This window comes from Talpa occidentalis, unplaced genomic scaffold (genome assembly GCF_014898055.3).
Source record: "Talpa occidentalis isolate TD23 unplaced genomic scaffold, MPIMG_talOcc4v2.1 talOcc4.7, whole genome shotgun sequence".
Taxonomy (NCBI): domain Eukaryota; kingdom Metazoa; phylum Chordata; class Mammalia; order Eulipotyphla; family Talpidae; genus Talpa; species Talpa occidentalis.
This window is the reverse complement of record NW_023605083.1, coordinates 19,081,523-19,103,596: the sequence shown is the minus strand read 5'-3', so window position 1 is coordinate 19,103,596 and position 22,074 is coordinate 19,081,523. Positions and strand designations below refer to the sequence as shown.

Genomic DNA, 22,074 nt, shown 5'->3' with positions numbered 1-22,074 from the left:
GCTGGAAGGGCTCATGCTCAGCGAAATAAGCCAGAAAGAAAAAGAAAAATACCGGATAGTCTCACTCATAGCAGGAATCTAGAAAACTTAAATAAGGGACCAGGAAAATGAATAACTATAAGAAAGTGAAAATCAAAATCAACAAAAATCTATGAACCAGAGACACTTTTGGGGGGGTGGGTGGAGGGAGGGGAGGGTTTGGGGTCAAAATGGGGGGGTTGAAATTGTATGAGGAATTATAAAATAAATTTTATTTAAAAAAAATTCAATGACATTCTTCAAAGAAATAGAACAAATATTTATGAAATTCATATGGAGCCACCAAAAAACCCAAATAGCCAAAGCTTTCCTGAAAAAATAAAAAAAAAAAGAAGGGAATGGAGGTATCACACTGCCAGACTTCAAACTATGCTACAAAGCCATAATCAAAACTGCATGGTATTCGAACAAGAACAAACACATGAGCAATGGAACTGAAATGAAATCCAGTAATAAATCCACAGATTTATGGTCAACTAATCTTTGACAAAGGAGCAAAGAATATGCAATGGAGCAAAGAAAGTTTGTTCAATAAATGGTGCTGGGAAAACTGTGTCACTACATGCAAAAGAATGAAGCTTGACTACTACCTCACCATGCACAAAAACCAACTCAAAATGGATTAAAGAACTAGACATAAGACCTGAAACCATAACATATATAGAAGGAAATATAGGCTAAACACTACATGACATGCACCTTAGTAATATCTCGAAGGACACATCACCCAAAGCAGTAATAGTGAAGGCAAAGATAAACATCAAATTAAATTAAACTACATCAAATTAAAGAGCTTCTGTACAGCAAAAGAGACAGTAACTAAATTGCATAAATTGGTATACCTAAATTGACATAATTCATAATAGACTGTGATACAAATGTTGCTTATATATTAGGGGTTCTGTATTAGAAGTTGAATGAGAAGTGGGAATCAGCAGTTTCTGAGGCTGCTAAAGGACGGGACATTGGAGCAGGGGTAGATCCTGGAGAGGTATTGAACTTTACTGGACCAAATGAAGACACATTCTTTATGATTTTCAATAGCCTCAGATGAAGTTGATATTGCAGATGAAACACATATGAGTTTAAAGATGGGGCTGCCCAAGAAAGCATGTTTCCTACACTTCACTATTCTCCTATCTAGAGTTAGTGATGGCAGTTGGCACAACACAGAACTTACTATGCCTGCTCACAAGATCATGAGCCAAGCCATAAAATGGAAACCATATTCATTAAAGTACTGAAAATCCAGAGACCTAGGGGTCAAATGAAAAATGGAAATTAAAATATTTTGAATATATACCATTTGGAAAAGGCTCACTTTAGAGCTAATGATTGGTTATGCCTAAGTTTTTGAACTTAGCAAGATGGCCAGAGATTTTCAAATGATACTCTGTGAGAAAGGATTGCACGGACAGGTAGCTTTCTGTCAAAGCACACCTGATGGAGGGTCATGACTAAACTGATAGCAGAAGAGATTTTGTGGGGGTTCACAGGTGTTGCAATTCAGAAAATTGTATGAACCAGTCCCACACTAGCAAGGTTAATGTGCATAATATTTTCTTGGAATGCCTCCCTTCCATCAATGACAACTCAATCTCTGGTTTGCAGAGTTTCTATGTTTTCTAAACTTGGTGCATATAAAAGCTTGTGCTTTTATAATCCTATAAACTCATTGTATGTTTTAAAATTTGAAACTCTGAACTTAAGCACTCCTTAAACATGTGCATTGTTTTGATACCAACATTGTTCTTAATACCAAGAACTTTTTTTTTTTTTACGAGGGATAATAATCCACAGAAGTGACAAATGAATTTTGATAAATGCTGTCCATGAAATATAGCTACATGCATCAACAAAGGTGATTCAAAACCAAGGGTAGTAAAAGAAAAAAGGCAGGATTACATCCAGCATGACATGATTCATTTAAAGTCCATAATAGACTAAATTAAATAACACATTAGAATGAATACTTATTATTACATAATTACAAAAACAAATCAGAAATGTATTAGCTCAGTGGGGAGTGGTATTTCTGAAGTGTTGAAGGAACTACTAATAATTTTAGTGAATGACACTATTCTACTCTACACTATTCTACTATTAACTTTGATTTTGGACTTCAATTTCTTTGGACTTTAATTTAGCAGTGTTGGCTTTTGATTTGCTTGCATTTTTACAAAGCAAGGTGGTTTAATCAAAGAACTTTAGTCAATCTCTGAGAATTTGATAACAGAATTATATTGTCCATATTTGACATATTTCATGTCAGAAACATTTTATAGGTATATATGTAGATATATATAGATATACACATTAAATGAAAATCATTTGTCATTATATTTCAATATAGAATTGATAAGATGATTAGTAATATTTTGAGATGGGATAAATCCATTTCCCATGGATTTCTTTACGTGGTAGTTGAAGAGAATTACTACATGGAAAATACTGAGTAGAATCTTCTCTCTTTCTTATCTCTTGTTCTCATGGGAGTGTCTATTAGAGTAAAGCACATGACCTCTCCCCACCCCTCTGATTCCAAATTCTGGCAGAATTTGGAATGCATTCTGGAATGCATGCCAGTCCTCATACTCAATTTCTTTAAGCATGGAATAAGCTTAGAGGCATCAGCTTGGTGTGCTTACGGAGCCTTTTGGTGGTCTAGCAGTGCCAATGAATAAGTTGTGGTGCTTGCTTACTTCAGTGGCAAGGTATTAAACTTACTTGCCTACATTTTTAAAACCACATTTCTCAATCGTCTTTATTATAAAGCCGGCTATTTGACCTCCATTTGTCTGTCTCCAGAGTCTTAATTCTGAATTGATTCCATGCTCAGGGGGTAGGGAGGAAGAAGAGTATTATTTATTGATCTCCTAAACCCTAGCAGCAGTGAATATAATAAAGCACTGGGTAGCATAATCAGATTTTTATTATTATCATATCAATCATTGTTTAACAGTCTTAATTCCTTTTTAGACTCTATAACAAGACAATAATATTCTATATAGAATCTACAGTGTATGCATACCCCAGGGTGAGTGGAAGAGGTATGCTTTTTTAATAATAAATCATTTTCACATGTTCTAATTTTTTTTTTGAGGAAGGAAGGCCTCAGGAAGAGATTTATGTTAAAAGTATGAGAGCTTATTTGAAAACCTCGTAAGACAAAAGTTAGGAGTACAGTTATTAGAGCAGCTCTCTGCTTAGTAACTCTTTTTGCCTCTGCCTCTATTCTCCTTCACTCATTAAAAAAAAAAAAAAAAAAAAAAAGGAGAAAAGGAGAATTCACTTAAATTTGGAGTCAGCTAAAGTCATCTCAAATAACCAGCAATCTTTCTTTACTACCCATATAAAATAATAAATGGAGCTTACATGTTGACTAAGGTATATGTGAAACTACTTGCACAGCAGTTTGTAAGAAGCAGCTCTGGGCTTTTTCAAATGAAGATTTGAATTGAAAACTTTGAAAATATCACCTTTGTATGGTTAACATAAATCAGTTTTATTTAACATCACTTATGGCGTACCAACCATTACTAATTCAAATTTCAAATATTTTGCCTCTATTTCAACCTTTGTTCATCTACTCAATGCAAATCCTAAGAGCAATCAAAGGTAGTAATTATTTAATGTTTAAATTTATATTCACAATTGTATATATGCTACATATCTATTATTAAAATGTTTATAAATAGTGGCATAAAGTAGTTAATGCCACTCAAAGAAAAAAAAATTAACTATTTTAAACAAATCAAAATAATGGTGGGGAATAAAAAGGTTAAGTGTCTTTTTATTAAGATTAAGTATCTTTTGGGCCTCCCCAGTGGCGCAGCGGTTGAGCGCTGGGTTGCGAAGATGCCCGCAGCCTCTGCAGCACCGATTCAATCCCCGGCTGCTCCCCGGCCACTGGAGGAGGGTCCCACATGGCGCGCAGACCTCTCCTGCCGCCCGCTGCTCCCCTCAGCAGTGCACTTCGGTCCTTCTGCCTGCTCTGCTCCCTGCTCTGGCTCTGGTGAATTCTCTCACCCTCCCACGATTCTGACTGTACCCAGTGCTTGTATAAATAAATAAAAATAAATCTTAAAAAAAAATATTAAGTATCTTTTATCAATGGCAACAATATAAAGGAAAATAGACTCCCCCAGTTTAGAATTAGGAAAACTAAGATGCCGTTACCATAAATTCTCTTTGTTGAGAAACACATTCCTAATCTACATATCCCTTTCTTTATTCCAGTTCTGTATCAAGACTCACACTTATCTCACTATCATTTTGATTCTTTTTTTTTTTTTTAAGGAGAGGGTGAAGGTATTAGATTACATTAAAATTGTGAAAGGACTATGTCCCCTGACCTTCCCATAGAGATTTGTGTTTTATAAAAACTTAAGTGCTTAGTATTGTAAGTATTTCTCCATTTAGCAAAATAACAGAGATCTTGAAAAAGTGAAGCATTGCCAAGCACTGCCAACATCTCTTGAGGTGGGCACCATTTTGCTAAACTATTGGAAAAAGGGGGGTGATTTTTCAGAGGAACTGGATATCTCTGGTACCAGAAGGCCTAGTGGAAACTTTCTCATTTATCCCAATATCTACATTTATGTCTTCACTCCCTTGTTGCACAAAGTCAATCCGCTTAGGCCAAAGGCCTAGGGTTCTGGCATACAGATTATTTTTATTTGTAGGTCAAATAAGGGTGGGGCTGAGGCACAAGTACAATTAATCAGCAGTCAGTTAACTACACACATTAAATCACCTCAGTACATTTAAATGTAACTGGGAAAATAATTCAAAATAGGATGCTAATTATTTGATTGTCCAATGACTATTTTAGATAATGGTGAAAGTGGTGAATGAAATATAAGAATGTACAGAAGCAAAGAAATAAACAATACTCTGAGGGACTGCTCACAATTTCTCCAATAAGTAAATATTGAATATTTAAAAATCGTATTGATGAGGACTCTTCATTATTAGATTCCATGATATTATTATGTATATGGATTCTTTTTAAAATGACTCAGGTTTTCTTTTCTTTAAACTCTGCCCAGAATGAAGACATTCCTTAGGAATCAGTTTTTTCAAGTGCAAATTTTGCCCTGGAGCCATCAGTGAAATCTGGTGTGAACTCTACACCAGTGAGAGGTTATCAAGAAGATTATGTTCAATATTGTTTGTTCTGGGCCACTGATAACCTTATTTCCTTTATGTGTACCAAGATTATCTTCTAAACAATAAGTGAAATCACTAAATGTGAATGTGAATCTTGGCTCTAGTACTGACTTTTTAACCTCAGAACAATTAATTCAACATTGTTGTAAACTCAGATACTCATCTGTAAATGGGAATAACAGATATCTGCTATGGGTTGGATCTCCCTCATTAAAAAAAAAAAAAAAAAGTGAAAAGGAATACAGTGCGCCCAATGCCCCAAAATGTCACCTTATTAATAGTTAGATTCTTTCATAAGATAATTTAAAACCAGGTTGTATTGAAGTAGGATTGTCACCTGATACATATGACTAATGTCCTTACTAAAAGAACAGCATGTGAAATAGAGACACAGAGAGGCAAGATGCAGATTCTGCTACAGTCCTCAAAAGGAACAGCCCTGCTGATACCTTGATTTCAGACATCTGGCCTCCAGAACTGTGTATTTCTGATGTTTATGACACTCAGTTTGTAGCATTTGGCTGTGATAGCCCTAAGACACTAGTATACTATCCAACAAGGCCATTGTGGTGCTGAAATAAAATGGGTTCTAAAGAACCTGACACAGGATAAACCCTTAATAAAATATTAATGAAAAGAAGCACAGACTATTGCAAAACACAACTAACTGATTGGTAGATTAAATAGCAACTATACTGGATTCCTTCTCATTTTTAATTTTGGAACTTTAGACACTGAAATATCTTGTTGGACGGCAGCAGAGAAGGCAGGGATTATAAAGGAGATCAATCTCACGCCAGTTTGTGCTAATTGTCTGAATCCCCTGTAAATGGCTTGGCAAGAGAGAAGGTTGGCACACTTAGCTAAATTGAAGTTTGGGGATTATCTGTGAATTTAAAGTATCCATGCCATTTTGGCCCCTATTAGCACAAGTAATTGAGAGGAAAATCTTTCCAGTTATGTTTTTCCATAAGGCTTAATGTGGACTTAAATATGTAAGTAATTCATTACTAGACTGAAATGATGCCATGGAAGAACATGAAAGGACCTAGGAGAGAGTTGCGATCTTCATTTGTCAGAGGAGCAAATTGAGTCTCACAGAGGTTACAGTGAACTCAAGGTTATACATATAGAGTTTACATTGCAAAAGCTGACACTCCATTCCTTGTCTCCTAATTTTCTCTTGAAAATGTAAATGTTGGGCTTTTCAGGATACTGTGAGTGGGATTTTTAGAATTCTATAAAACTTTATTTGTCAGTACCCCAAGTCTTCCCATGAAATATTAAGACCAATATTGAGGAACTTCACATCCAGCAACAAAGTGACATTGTAATATTTTCAGCAAGTCTCCAAAATTGAATTTGGGGAAGGGAGCAGTAGCAGGGACAGAGGGCAATTATTTTTATACTAAAATTATAAGCTGTAATGTATAACACATTTAGAGAAATCTTTTCACATTGTTTAGAAGAGCCATTAAATATGGCCTAATGGGACCTTTCTAGGACCACTCATTAAAGCCCTAAATGGTATTTGGAAATGTGGCTACCTCAGACTGAAGTCATTTGCATTACATTATAAAACAAATAGGACACTTTGGTCAGCAAGATCACCAGGATGGCTGAACTCTGGCCTGCCACATGATTGCGCAAATACAGAGTGTGCTCATACCCTGATGAACGACTAACCCCACTCACATTAAAACAAGCTGTCCTCTTTCATCTTTGGTGTGATCGGATTTTAAGCAGACCTTGTGGAAGAAACAGGCTTTTAATACAACAAAAAGTTTGTTTCATTGTTTGCTTTTTTCCTTTGGCTTAGTATTTTATATTTCTAGTCTTTAAAGGACATTTCCATGTTGCCCACCCTTAGGATAATGCTACTGTAATTGAGGGGCCCAGTTCAGAATCTATTCTATAGAGAATCATTCAGTTTCATTTTGCAGCTTCATAGCCCAGAAGCACAACTTTTCAAAAGACTCTCAATAATACCAATGCAGTGACCCCTCTGGACAACATATCAATTTGTATTATGAAGTGAATTATGACTTTACCCACCAGAGCTGGTATAGTTAAGTGTCTGTCAGCATTTCTATTATGTTTTTAGGGCTTACTACTTGACTGCAAAAACAGCTTTCAGACTGAAGCATCCATGGCCAACCTAGGAGGTGAGTATTCCCTTTGTTTAGCTTTAACATTAAAAGATACTAACTCTTTTATTTGCTTGTATACATTTTATAATAAAGGTAGTGCTAGTTCTCTAAGTCAGCACAGATGCAAGAGTGATGATGGTGAGTTCAAGGTGAAACTGAGGTCAGTTACTCTCACAAATTGGATGCCTGTTTTGCAAGGAACTCTCAGTGTTCTCATCCCTTGTATCAACCCCTTCTCCTTTTTTGCAAATTCTTGCTCACATCTTTTTGCAAAGTCAGCAGAGACCAACCAGTGGAAACTTCCTATGGCATGTTTTGAAAGGTTATGGGGCAGTTATCTTGTATGGTACATGCAGAATCCCCAGAAGAAGCCACCAGGAATAAACTAATGATTTCAACCACTCTAAATCCCCCATGAGCACATCCTGAGCTCCCCTACTCCTGAAAATTAACTTTTGACTTGCAAAGAGGCAAGAACAACTACTACACATGCACTTTCCTCATCCTGTCTTCTCCCTAATTAATTCAGACACATCTAGGCCTTCTAGTCACTCCTCAAAGCCCTTAACTAACTCTATTAAGGAACAAGGAAACAGATTTGAGCCAGCTCTCACCTCCATACCTGACTTGTTCACTGTCATAAAAGTTGTCATGTGGTTTGTGCGCAATGGGCAGCAGGTCCACATCAGGCCTAGATACACTATTATGATGCACAGTGTTCTCCTTGGAGGATTTCAAAAATGAGGGTTAAAATGTGGCTAAAATGGCCTCCACAAATCACAAATGTATTTTTAGCCCTCTAAATTATAAATCCAGTGAACTCCATTTATACACTAGATGTGATATGGCTATACTATATGAAGGGTTTCCTTCTGCCTTTCTCTTTCATACCCCATCCCTATCTTGATTCCATGTAAATTTTCCCCTCTAAACCTAGCTCAAATTTTCAGTTTTCTGAGAAGACTTTTGTAATTTCTTCAAATAGACTCAAGAACTTTTCTCCTGAGCCACCTTGCATATAACATGCTGCTCCAATGTAATAATTATTATATGATGCCATCTCTTTGTGTGTAAGTTTCTTTGTCAGACTGTACCTACTGAAGACAAGAATTATGCCTCATTTATTAGTATAGGGAGATGCATATTAAATAAGCTGAGTAAATACTGATTGAACCAATGAATTAGTGGATGAATGACTGAATGAACATGGATGAATTTAATCAATATTCTTTGAAATAGGACTAGAAACACAGACACTGAAGGGATGAAAGAATTATGTTTGAAAAGTAAGAACTTTCTTTAAAATAATTTCCCACTTCAGTTTTCAATGTTCCATAGGATACAAATTCTCACCTGCCCTATAATGAAGAAACTCCCATAAAATTGTGTGATTTGTAAAATCTTATTGGAGATATATGCAACAGGATTTGTTGAGAAAATTACTGATCAAGGAGCTAAGAGATGAAGTGTTTGTTCTGACTTAGTCACTGACTCTGTGACCCTCTTCAAGTTACTTAATATCTCAGACATTCCATCTCTCTGCAAATGGTGGTAAAGAATAGCAGTTCTTGTCTGGTTTCTCAGAGATATTTGGGGGAAAATACATAAGTATCTCTCATGCAGTTGTAAGGAAAAAAAAACTAAACTACATATAAACAAATTAAATATTGACATTGTTGCATACTATGTTCAAAATAATAATTTACTGCTAACAAAACTATTTGGGTAAAATTGCATTAACCTAATAATAATAAAATGTAATTGGATGATTTAATTATATCACTGGTAAGCAATTGGGCTATATTCATTCTATTTTAAAAATGGAATGAAAAATAGATATTCAATTGTTTCTGCATTTGGATTTGGGGATGGTTCATGTGATTATTATGATGGATAAATGGTAATGTTCTACTTGAATTGCCAAAACATCTTCAAAGTAAGGAGCTAAAAACAGTTTCACATACATTTAGAAGAAAAAACAAAAAACAAAAAACACAGGTTTGCTAACTGGCTAAACAATAGAGTTTATAAAACTTCTAATGTTTCTCAAAATGTAATCTATGAATTATATGGAGAAATGAATATTTTTAATATTGTAACCTGCAGATTCTCAGACCTTAAATCTATATTTAAGGAATAATATACTTCAGTGTGTGATCTAAGAATCTGCATGTTAAAAAAGTTGGGTGATTACTATGAACACACTCAGTTCTGAGAATTACACAAGTTTACATTCTTTGAATCAGGAGGTAAATGATGAAAGGAGACTGAAGAAAATCTAAAGCTTGAGTTTGAACTGGCCTGAGCAGCAGGGGTGATAAACCTGCCTCTCCATTTAAAACCACCAAATAGTTTTTGTGAATTGTGGAATTAGAAATCAATGGTTTAATCCAATCTTAAGGGAAAAGAGATTTTAGGTAAACTGGGGCAGGTTAAAATAAAACGAGAGGAAAAGGCAATTGACAATTCCAATTTTTCTGTGTATTACTAAGGCTCAAGAATAAACTGTTTATCAGGGTGAAAGAAGAGTTCTACATACTCCTTTATTCTTTCTCCAAAGACTTTTTTGGGCAAACCAAACTGCTTCAGGTTCACCATCAATTTTCTATTTTTTATGGGTTTATCCTTCCAGCAACTATTAAGACAAATTGGGTAAAACATCGAACAAGCAGTGTTGTAATGTGTTTCTATTATTAAATGGATTCAGGTTTATTGTTTTGTTTTTGTTAGTGAAATAGCACATAGTCATGTAAAAAATTTCAACAATTACAGAAAAGAATACAGAGGCAAATGAAAACACCTTAAGTTCTGATACAGAGTAGCAATTACTGTTCTCATTTTGATGAAAATTCTTCTAGAGTCATACGCCCACTGCAGAATATGATTCCGTTTATATAAAATTATACCTATAATTAAATTTACATATATTTACATATATAAATGAATGCATATACATGATTTTAAATTTTACAAGTTTTAGCATTTCTTTTCTAAGCTAGTGACACTTTCAAAAATCTCATGATTGTGCACATCAATTGGAAAATCATCAGAGGTAGCTTAGAGCTGCAGTCAGCTGTCTCACCTCCTTCATTTATGTCTTGAAGAAAAGTATTCCCCATTCATAAATCTCTATATTCCTTTTGTTTTCAGATCAGGCATTCCTTGGAACTTCCTTCCTCTTTTTAGCATCTCTCTGTCCTAACTTACATCTAGAAATTACTTTAGCATAAGTCTTATAGAAAAGATAGAGACATACAGGGTACTAAATGGTTGTCTTTGGAGTACCAGAGAAATTCAACAACATTGTAGTAATCCAAGGTCTGGGGCCTCCCTGATGGTACAAGGGTTAAGATGCAACCTATGAAGCTATCCACGCAGCATGAGTTCAATTCCCGGCCAGCCAGGAGAAACCCACTTGACAAAGCAGATCTCTCCTGACTCGTCCGCTGTTCCCCTCAGCAGTGCACTTTGGTCAATCTGCCTTTTCTGTTCCCCACTCTGTCTCTGGTGAATCCTCTCACCCCCACATCTCTGGCCTGTACCCCAGCTCTTGTATGTATAATAAATATTTTTTTTTTAATTAATAAATTTTATTTTTATATTCCCCATACAATTGCAATCCCCCCATTCTGACCCCAATCCCTCCCCTCCCGCCCCCCACCCCCCAAAAAGTGTCTCTGGTTCATAGTTTTTGTTGATTTTGATTTTCACTTTCTTATAGTTATTCATTTTCCTGGTCCCTTATTTAAGTTTTCTAGATCCCTGCTATGAGTGAGACCATCCGGTATTTTTCTTTTTCTTTTTGGCTTATTTCACTGAGCATGATCCCTTCCAGCGTCATCCATGTTGCTGCAAATTGCATGTGTTTATCTTTTTTGAATGCTGAGTAATATTCCATGGTATATATGTACCACATCTTCTTGATCCAGTCATCTATTTTTGGGCATTTGGGCTGTTTCCAAAGCTTAGCTATTGTAAACAGTGCTGCTATAAACATAGGGGTGCAGGTGTTCTTTGGAATTGATGTTTCTGTGTTCTTTGGGTAAATACCTAGGAGTGGAATTGCTGGATCCTGTGGAAGCTCTATGTTTAGTAGGTCCAGAAATCTCCATACTGCTCTCCATAGTGGTTGGACCAGTTTGCACTCCCACCAACAGTGCAGAAGAGTTCCTTTTTCTCCACACCCTCGCCAACATTTGTTGTTGCTAGTTTTTTTTAATATGTGCCATTCTCACTGGTGTAAGAAGGTATCTCATGGTAGTTTTGATTTGCATTTCCCTGATTGCAAGTGATGTTGAACATTTTTTCATATGCCTGTTGGCCATTCGCATTTCCTCTTCAGAGAAGTTTCTTTTTAGTTCCTCTGTCCATTTTTTGACTGGATTATTTTCTTTGTTGTTGTTGAGTCTCATCAGCTCTTTGCAGATTTTTGTGATCAGTCCTTTATCATTAGTGTTGGGTGCAAAAATTTTCTCCCAGTTGGTGGGGTTTCTCTTTGTTTTTGTTATTGTCTCTTTTGCTGTGCAGAAGCTCTTTAATTTGATGTAGTCCCAGCTGTTGATCTTTGCCTTCACTATCACTGCTTTGGGTGATGTGTCTGTAAAGATGTCTTTGATATGCAAATCACGTAGTGTTTCGCCTATATTTCCTTCTATGTATTTTATGGTTTCAGGTCTTATGTCTAGTTCTTTAATTTTCCTTCTATGTATTTTATGGTTTCAGGTCTTATGTCTAGTTCTTTAATCCATTTTGAGTTGATTTTTGTATATGGTGTGAGGTAGTGGTCAAGCTTCATTCTTTTGCATGTAGCGACCCAGTTTTCCCAGCACCATTTATTGAACAAACTTTCTTGCTCCAATGCATAGTCTTTGCTCCTTTGTCAAAGATTAGTTGACCATAAATCTGTGGGTTTATTTCTGGATTTTCTATTAGATTCCATTGGTCTGTATGTCTGTTCTTGTTCCAATACCATGCAGTTTTGATGATTATGGCTTTGTAGTAGAGTTTGAAGTCTGGGAGTGTGATGCCTCCATTCCCTTCTTTTTTTTTCAGGAGAGCTTTGGCTATTCGGGGTTTTTGTGATTCCATATGAATTTCATCAATAATTGTTCTATTTCTTTGAAGAATGACATTGAAATTTTGATTGGAATAGCATTGAATCTGTATATTGCTTTTGGTAGGATGGCCATTTTAATAATGTTTATTCTCCCAATCCATGAGCAGGGGATGTCTTTCCATTTCTTTGTGTCTTCTTCTATTTCTTTTAACAGTGTTTTATAGTTTTCTTTGTATAGGTCCTTTACCTCTTTTGTTAGATTTATTCCCAAATATTTGATTTTTTTTGTTTCAATAATAAAAGGGATTTTTTTTTTGATTTCTTCTTCTTCAGATTTATTGTTTGTATATAGGAAGGCTACTGACTTTTGCGTGTTGATTTTGTATCCTGCCACTTTACTGAACTGATTGATGAGTTGAATTAGTTTTTCTGTGGTGTTTTTGGGGTTCTCTATGTATATTATCATATCATCTGCAAAGAGTGATAGTTTGACTTCTTCTTTTCCTATTTGGATTCCTTGGATGTCTTTCTCTTGTCTTATTGCTCTGGCTAGGACTTCCAGTATTATATTGAAAAGCAGTGGTGAAAGTGGACATCCTTGTCTTGTTCCAGATCTTAATGGAATTGCTTTCAGCTTTTCACCATTGAGAATGATACTGGCTGTTGGCTTGTCATATACGGCCTTTATGATGTTGAGGTACGTTCCTTGTATCCCAAGAATTTCAAGGGCTTTTATCATGAATGGGTGTTGCACTTTGTGGAAAGCTTTCTCAGCATCTATTGATATTATCATATGGTTTTTATATTTCTTTTTGTTGATGTGTTGGATAACGTTGATTGATTTTCGGATGTTAAACCATCCTTGTGTCCTGGAATGAATCCTACTTGGTCGTGGTGAATTACCTTATGGATACACTGTTGGATTCTGATAGCTAAAATTTTATTGAGGATTTTTGCATCCTCAATATTGCTTTTGGTAGGATGAGTGTTCATTAGGGAGATTGGCCTATAGTTTTCTTTTTTTGTGTTGTCCTTGTTTGGTTTTGGTATTAGTGTAATGTTGGCTTCATAGAACGTGTTAGGTATTATACCTTCCTTCTCAATTTTTTGGAAGAGTTTGTGAAGGAAAGGTACCAATTCGTCTCTGAATGTTTGGTAGAATTCATTTGTAAATCCATCAGGTCCTGGGCTTTTGTTTTTGGGGAGGTTTTTGATTACCATTTCAATTTCGCTAATTGTAATTGGTCTGTTTAGGTGTTCTATTTCTTCTTTATCTAGCTTTGGGTGATTGTAGAGTTGTAGGAATTTGTCCATCTCCTCTAGATTGTTAAACTTGTTTCCATATAACTGTTCATAGTAGTTATTAATAATTCTTTTGATTTCTGCTGTGTCCGTTGTGATTTCTCCTCTTTCATTTATTATCCTATTTATTTGTGCGTTCTCCCTTTTTGCCCTTGTGAGCCTGGCAAGGGGTTTATCTATTTTATTTATTTTTTCGAAGAACCAGCTCTTGGTTTCATTGATCTTTTGGATTGTTTTTTTAGTTTCGATTTCATTTATTTCTGCTTTGGTTTTTATTATTTCTTTTCTTCTACTGGTTTTGGGGCTTTTTTGTTGTTCTTTTTCTAGATCTTTGAGTTTCGAGATTAGGTTGTTTCTTTGAGTTCTTTCTTGTTTCTTGATGTGAGCATCTATTGCTATATATTTTCCTCTTATTACTGCTTTTGCTGCATCCCATACATTTAGGAAATTGGTGTCCTCCTTGTCATTCAATTCAAAGAATTTTTTGATTTCTTCTTTTATCTCCTCGTTAGTCCAGTGGACTTCCAGTAGTGTGGTTTCAATCTCCACGAGGTAGGAGAATACCTTGCCTTCTCTTTATGGTTTATTTCTAGTTTGATGCCTTCATGGTCAGAAAAGATGGTTGGTATGATTTCAATCTTGGTGTATCTGTTGATGTTTGTCTTGTGCCCCAGTATATGATCGATCCTAGAGAATGATCCGTGTGTGCTTGAGAAAAATGTATACTCAGATTTTTTTGGGTTTAGTGTTCTATATATGTCTGTTAAGCCTAAGCACTCTAGATCCTTATTTAGAGCTTTAGTGTCTTTACTTATTTTTTGTCTTGTTGATCTATCCATTGTTGATAGTGGTGTGTTGAAGTCTCCCACTACGTATGTGTTTTCTCTGATGTCTGTTTTCAGAGATGCCAATAGTTGTCTGATATATTTTGGTGCTCCTTCGTTTGGTGAATATATGTTAATGAGTGTTATTTCTTCTTGAAGTATTATCCCCTTGATCATAATGTAATGACCACTGGGGTCTCTTTTTATCTTTTTAAGTTTGAAATCTGTTTTATCTGATATGAGTATAGCTGTTCCTGCCTTCTTTTTTGGTCCATTTGCTTGTAGAATTATTTTCCATCCTTTAACTTTGAGTCTATTTTTATCTTTTGCAGCTAAATGTGTTTCCTGGAGACAGCAAAAGGTTGGGTTTTGTTTCTTAATCCAGCCTGCAACTCTGTGTCTTTTTATTGGAGAGTTTAGTCCATTTACATTTAGAGTTAGTATTGATATGTTAGCATCTGTATTTGCCATTGTGTTTGTCTTTCCTTTGACTTTATTTATTTATTCTTTTAATAACTTTCTTTGGCCTTCTTTTGTTGTTATTCGTCCCTCTGAGGTTCTGGCTTTAGGATTCCTTGTAGTATTTTTTTGAGTGGGGGTTTAGTCGCAATGAAATTCCGGAGTTTCTGTTTGTCTGGGAAGGTCCATATTCTTTCTTCAAAGAGGAAGGAGAGCTTTGCGGGATAGAGTATTCTTGGTTGGCATCTGTTTTCTTGGAGTCTGTTGACTATGTCCCTCCACTCTCTCCTTGCCCGTAGTGTTTCTTCAGAGAAGTCTGATGTCAGTCTGATTGGTTTCCCTTTGAATGTTATCTGTTTCTTCCCTCTTGTTAGTTTCATTATTTTTTCTTTGTCTTGGATTCTTGGGAGCTTTACTATTATGTGTCTTGCTGTATTTTTCCTTTCGTCATGGAAGTTTGGTGTTCTTCTTGCTTCTTGTATATCAATTTTCAGATCCTTCTTAGCGTTTGGGAAGTTCTCTTCAATTGGAGCAGCACCCACCGCTGGGGCAGACCGGGCGTGCAGGGGAGCGCGTCGCCGGCACAGGCATTTTGCAGCAGGGACCCTTCTTGCTGGAGACTGTGTGAACCCAGCAGAAGGCTCACCAAGGAGACAGAGGTTTAGCTGGGAGGCTTGCCCACACCGGGCACCTTCTAGCCTGCAGTTCCAGCCCAGAGGGGAGCAGCACCCACCGCTGGGGCAGACCGGGCGTGCAGGGGAGCTGTTCCTGCATCGCCATTTTGCAGCAGGGATCTTTCTTGCTGGAGACTCTGTGAACCAGCAGAAGGCTCACCAAGGAGACAGAGGTAAGCTGGGAGGCTTGCCCATGCTGGGCGCCTTCTAGCCTGCAGTTCCAGCCCAGAGGGGAGCAGCACCCACCGCTGGGGCAGACTGGGCGTGCAGGGGAGCTCGTTCCCGCATCGCCATTTTGCAGCAGGGACCTTTCTTGCTGGAGACTGTGTGCACCAGCAGAAGGCTCACCAAGGAGACAGAGGTAAGCTGGGAGGCTTGCCCATGCTGGGCGCCTTCTAGCCTGCAGTTCCAGCCCAGAGGGGAGCAGCACCCACCGCTGGGGCAGACCGGGCGTGCAGGGGAGCGCGTCGCCGGCACAGGCATTTTGCAGCAGGGACCCTTCTTGCTGGAGACTGTGTGAACCCAGCAGAAGGCTCACCGAGGAGACAGAGGTTAAGCTGGGAGGCTTGCCCACACCGGGCACCTTCTAGCCTGCAGTTCCAGCCCAGAGGGGAGCAGCACCCACCGCTGGGGCAGACCAGGCGTGCAGAGGAGCGCGTCCCTGGCTCTGGCATTTTGCAGCAGGGACCCTTCTTGCTGGAGACTGTGTGAACCCAGCAGAAGGCTCACCGAGGAGACAGAGCAGGGACCTGTCTTTGCTGGAGACTTATGAACCCAGCAGAAGTTCCCCAGAGGAGCCAGTGGTGAGCTGGGAAGGTCGCCCAAGATGCCGGCCAGTACCAGCAACACAGTGTCACAAGGAATACGGCAAATTAGAAAACAGGCAGTAGGGAGTAGAAAAACAACATGCAACCCAGCAACTCCTCAGCAAAATAGCACACCACAAAAAGAAAACCATCTACCAGATTGCAACGACAGTAACTTGGAAGAACTTCTGAGCCTTCCAGATAGAGAATTTAAAATTGCTGTGATTAAAAAACTGACAGAAGTCATAAAGGAAAACAATGATAAGGGGAAAATAATTAATGACCAGAAGAATGAAATTGAGTCCCTAAAGAGGGAAGTAAAAGAAATGCAGGAGATCAAAGAATTAATGGAGATGCTAAAGAACTCTGGGAAAAGCAGTGAAAGCAGAATAGATGAAATGGAAGAATGAATAAGTACTCTTGAAGACACAGAAATAAAAAGAACTAAAACAGAAAGGGAAGGAGAAGTACGAAGGAAAAAGACCGAAGAAAGACTTCGGGAACTATCTGACTCCATGAGGAAAGGAAATAACTCCATGAGGAAAGGAAATATAAGAGTTATAGGAATCCCAGAAGGAGAGGAGAGAGATGTAGAAACAGAGAAAATAAATATTTTTTTTTTAAAGAAGAGAATTGAACTAGCTACTGAACCAACTCTTTGGTACATGCTATGGAGTTAAGATTTTTCTAAGTCATAAGCATTTAAAATAAAGTTTCTCTTGATCACACTAACATTTGCATCACAGATAATTCTTTAAAAATAAAGAATTGAAACTTAAAAAATATAAAGTTTGCAAAAACTCTTATTTCTCAGTATCCAAAAAAGACCATAGAAGGATAAACACAAATACTATTGTACATGCCTGCATAAGCCAAAACTTACAAATATCTATTTGAATTATTCTTCAGTTCACAGAATGATCATGATTATTAAGAAGGTTAACACAAAATCCAACTCAGGAAAGAGTAAAATAACATTTAGTAAATGTCTGCTATGTAACAGTATAGGAGGCTATATAGCAAATCCATGTAATTTTAATACAAACTCTTTGATGAGCTATTAGTAAATTCTTTATATAAATGAGGTAAAGTGTCCAGTATTCCAGAGCTAATAAGTGACAAAGTCACACTTCAAATCTAGGAAGGTCCAATTTTAAAGCCATGATCCTCTCAGTTTCTCAAAATTAGAACACCTAGAAAAATACACTAGTTTTCAGTTTATTACCAGAAATGTCATTCTCTGAATTATCAGGGGTAAAGAGTAGTAATGACTAACAGCAGGCTTGGGTTGAGGCTGCACATCTATGGGAAACTGAGATTATTTGCATTGTGTAGTATTTGATTTAGTTCCCTGCCAAATGTCATGCCAAAGCCTTGACACAACAGAGATTTGTGCCTGGAGCCATCCATTCTCTGTCTGGCAGTGCATATCAGCTGGCATATTTTTCTTGGGTATTCTAAAGTCACACCACTCTCTGAATAGGGATTGAAAATGACTAAGAGGAATATTGTATGAAAAATAGCATCATGAAAAAATCTGGAAGTATGTTTCAATTTTAAAATCACAGAAAATTATTCATATATACATAGGAGTATGTTTGTAGACTACTTATTATCTTCTAAGAGCAATGTGGCAGAACACATATAGTATATTTTTAGTCAAATTAAAAATATAATGATGTATATATGTGTATTTTCTCAAATATCATGTTTACTTAAGAGACACCAGGCATCAATTATTACTAATGATTATTAATATGCCCACATTTTTATTTTTTAACCACAAACTCCCAACATTCTGTTCAATACAAAGTTATCACCCAGAAAAATAAAGTTCGCTGCCTCATAAATTTCTTCATGGGGTTGGAAGGACCCTTTAGATGGTAACTGATCTAAAGAAGCTTTAGTAAAATTATAATCTGACATTAGTGACTCTATTAGATATTTAAATACATCCAGAAAACGATACCAAAACGTCTCTCTATACGTTATCCTGTAACTAACTTAAACTCCTTTTGTACTAGTTTAAGCAATTCTCCTCTTGTTACTTCCTCCAAAGAGGACTGGTTTTAATAGCTCCTGTGCTGACATTCATTTTATCAGTCTTTATTTTTCTCCTGTATGCTCCCTAAGAATCTTAGGTTCCTTTGAACTTTACCACTGAGTTCATATGATGCACTTTTTATTTATTTTATAAGTTTCTTTATAGCTTCCTCTAGGGATTCATGAGCATTACAGATCATAATGTTTACAGTGATCTTTCTTCATATACTTTTTACAGTAGCATTCTAATTTGAAATAATAGGAATCCTGTATTGGCCTTCTGTTCTCTTCCTTATCTTTCACATCAAGTAATTTACATACCGCTTGCTGAGTCTTGTTTATATGTATTTTACTGTTTGCTTCTTCCTTCCACATTGATTTATAACTCCAAACTAATTCCACTGCTTAAAGCAACCCCACCCCAAACCGAGGCATTTTAGGTGCTTTTTGACTGGCCATTTAACTCACATTATTGTATTGCTGTTAGTTAATTCTCGGTCATTGAAGACTGTGCTAAATAACTTTCATAAATTTAAGAACACTTTCATTGCTTTACATGCTAGGGCATTAATGATAACAGTTCTTTGAATAGTGTTTGTATGGATTAAGGTTTCCTGTGCCCAGCTGATGGTATATATTTAATAATCAGATTTTCAATTTTGATGTTTTCTCATTAGTATTATACTTTGCCAGATGGAAAAGTGCTAACATCACACACACAGAAAATGGAATATAATTCCAAATAACAAAGTATGAGATATAATTATTTTTAGTTTTGTATACCTCACTCATGTGGAAATTGTGTAATATAAATTAAAGGTACATACCTTTGTCCAAGGCACATTCTGCTGTGGTCTCAGGACAGGAACCTAATGTAAAAAATATATGTATTTGTTAATAAATTTAATAAGAAAATTGCAAGATGGCAATATGTAAAATTAAAACAAGAACATGGCTGACACCAAGCTCATAAAGTGTATATAATATATTAACTTCAAAAAGATGTTCTCTTTTATCTTTTTCACTAAAGTTCACTAAGAAAATAAAGTACAGGATATAAATATTCAGAAATACTTCTCAATCTGAACCTCAAAGAAGCTCTACTTATTTCAATTTTTTTCCCCAGAAACAAGTATAGAAGCAGATACAGTCCCTGATAAACAAAAGTCAATTTTATGTCAAAACTTAGACATTACTTTTCATAAATATTACATGAATTATTAGGTTCAAAAGAGGAAGATGAATAAGCATGTTAAATAGATTTTATTATAAAAGCCTTATAATATTTCTTCATCAAAAATGGCAACGGAGCACCAAAGTTAACAGAGAAGCATTTTCACAGTAATAATGTTTCAATTTTTTAGGCAGTGAAACTAGAATGTATGTGCAGATAATAGATATAAATATGTTCAAATGAACTTGAGTATTTTAAAAATCAAAAGAGGAAAAAGAATCACGTATTGCTGTACTAAAGTCCAGTGTTCCATCATTCCTTTTTATTTTATTATTCTATTAAAAGCAGTGCCACATTTCCAGATATTTTCAGAGACCCACCTACATAAAATCAAAGATCTAAATCTAAGAACTCTCACTGCAAATGTGATAATACAGGAACTTCAATTAAATGTAGTATAAAAGAACCACTCACTTTCTTCCTGTTTCTTGGCATCCTATCTGTCTGAAATTTCCAGATGTGGGGTGAAAATTAGAAGGAATAAACTTTTTTTATGATCTCTTCCATTATTAAGGAATAAAAGTTTTACCACAAACGATAAATAGCACTTACAAAGTTGAAATAAAATTATTTTTTTTTCAAACTCAAGGAATTTCAGCTTAGGAAGGCATTAGAGGGCATGATTGAATAAACTGGGTTCAATCTAAAAACTAAGATATTCTCACTGTTGTATGGAAGTGTCTCAAGAGCTCCTGGAATCCAAGTCACTGGGCACCTGGAATGTTCCCTCAGCTCTTATTTAAGCAGAACAGACACGCAAACACTAGAGTATAAATGTGCACATACACACTCAGTTAAGGTGTTGACATAAAGAAATATTTAACAGGATTGGGTTGCTTAAACACATGCAAACACAATTTTAAACCAACTTCCTTATATTATGGCCCAAACTAGCTTTCAAACTTAATAGATTTGAACCTTGGTCCTTAGATAATTAGCAGCTTGCATTTAGACAAGTTACATGACCTCTGAGACTCAGTTTTTCACTTACAATGCAATTGTTGTAAAGATTAAGTGAATACAAATAAATTGCTTAGACTCCTCCCTGCAACACAGTAAATGGTCAATAAATACTAGGCATGAAAACTAAAAACACTGTACCCCAGTTCTTGTATGCATAAATAAATCTTAAAAAAAAACAAAAAATAGTTCCTAAAAATATTATGCTACAATTTAGATATTCTAAATAAATATCTCAACTATACTTCTATTCATCTCTTAGTATCAAATTCTTCATTTGCATTTTATCTATATTTTAACTTAATTATATTTTTATTCACACAACTATAATTTCATCAAAAATAACTTAGAAATATAAGTATGGATGACAAGCTTTATTCTTGAAAGAATCTTGAGATAAAGTAAAGGTGGCAGCGTTATTTTTTTTTTTGGACTGATGTAATATTTGGACTGGAATAATATTTCTTAGCTGTAATTTTATGTTCTGTGTTTCACTTGTGGTCTGGCATGGCTAGAGGAACAGAAAATCTCCATAAATGACAGGGAATCGCTTAATATTTTCCACAGGTCAAGCAAAAATCCAATTGTCTAATAATCATAGAAGTAGAAGAGTTGGGTGAAGACATTGTACAAAGCTCTGGATAGTCAGTGTCAATGCTAGACTATAAAACATTTATCACAGAAAACACAAGAGTTTGACTTGTGGAGGAAACAGACCATCTTTAGCATCTCAAATCTCTATTTCTCTGGTCATTAGAAATTGTCAGGACTTAAAAATAGGATTAAGGTTGCTTTATTCATAGTGTGAAGCATAGAATAACCATTATCATTTATACTCAAAATTGGATGTATCTATTTCCTAAGTGAAATAGAACTAACCAGGTCACGTGTCAAGTTTGTAAGCATAAACCTGGAGCTCATCATAGTAGTCTTTCTCCCAGTTACATCATTTTTCACTGTCAAAGCTGTCAGAAGATCATAAGGCGAGTAGCAGAGTTACTCTATGTCACCTTATTAAAATGGTAAGTCCTTTAAATGACTTACTTTTCCAACCCATCATGAAGGAAATTTTAACACCATTTTACTTTCCCTATTGAAGAATGACCTAGTTTCAGGAGCAAGTTCAATATATGTTATATACCAATGAGAGATGCTATGCATAGAATGCTCAGTGAATTTAAGAGATCAAATACAAGTAATTACTAAATATAATTTCTTTGTATCTGCTTTAATTTGGAATAATCATGGTGTACAACATATTTTTCCTTCATAAAAAATGGTAATGATACCATATAATCAGTGAATAGGTATGCATCATGAATAATGTACTTCACATTATATGTTAAGGTGAGACC

The 22,074-nt window shown here is 35.9% G+C and overlaps 1 protein-coding gene across 1 annotated transcript in view; it reads right to left on the bottom strand.

The window, feature by feature from the left end:
- Window positions 1–22,074, bottom strand: part of PTPRD (protein tyrosine phosphatase receptor type D) — a 2,089,263-nt gene that overhangs the window by 1,295,340 nt on the left and 771,849 nt on the right. Inside the window, exon 5 of the mRNA XM_054689298.1 lies at window positions 19,353–19,394. The gene's annotated coding sequence lies outside the window, so the exon portion shown is untranslated. The remainder of the gene's footprint in view (window positions 1–19,352; window positions 19,395–22,074) is intronic.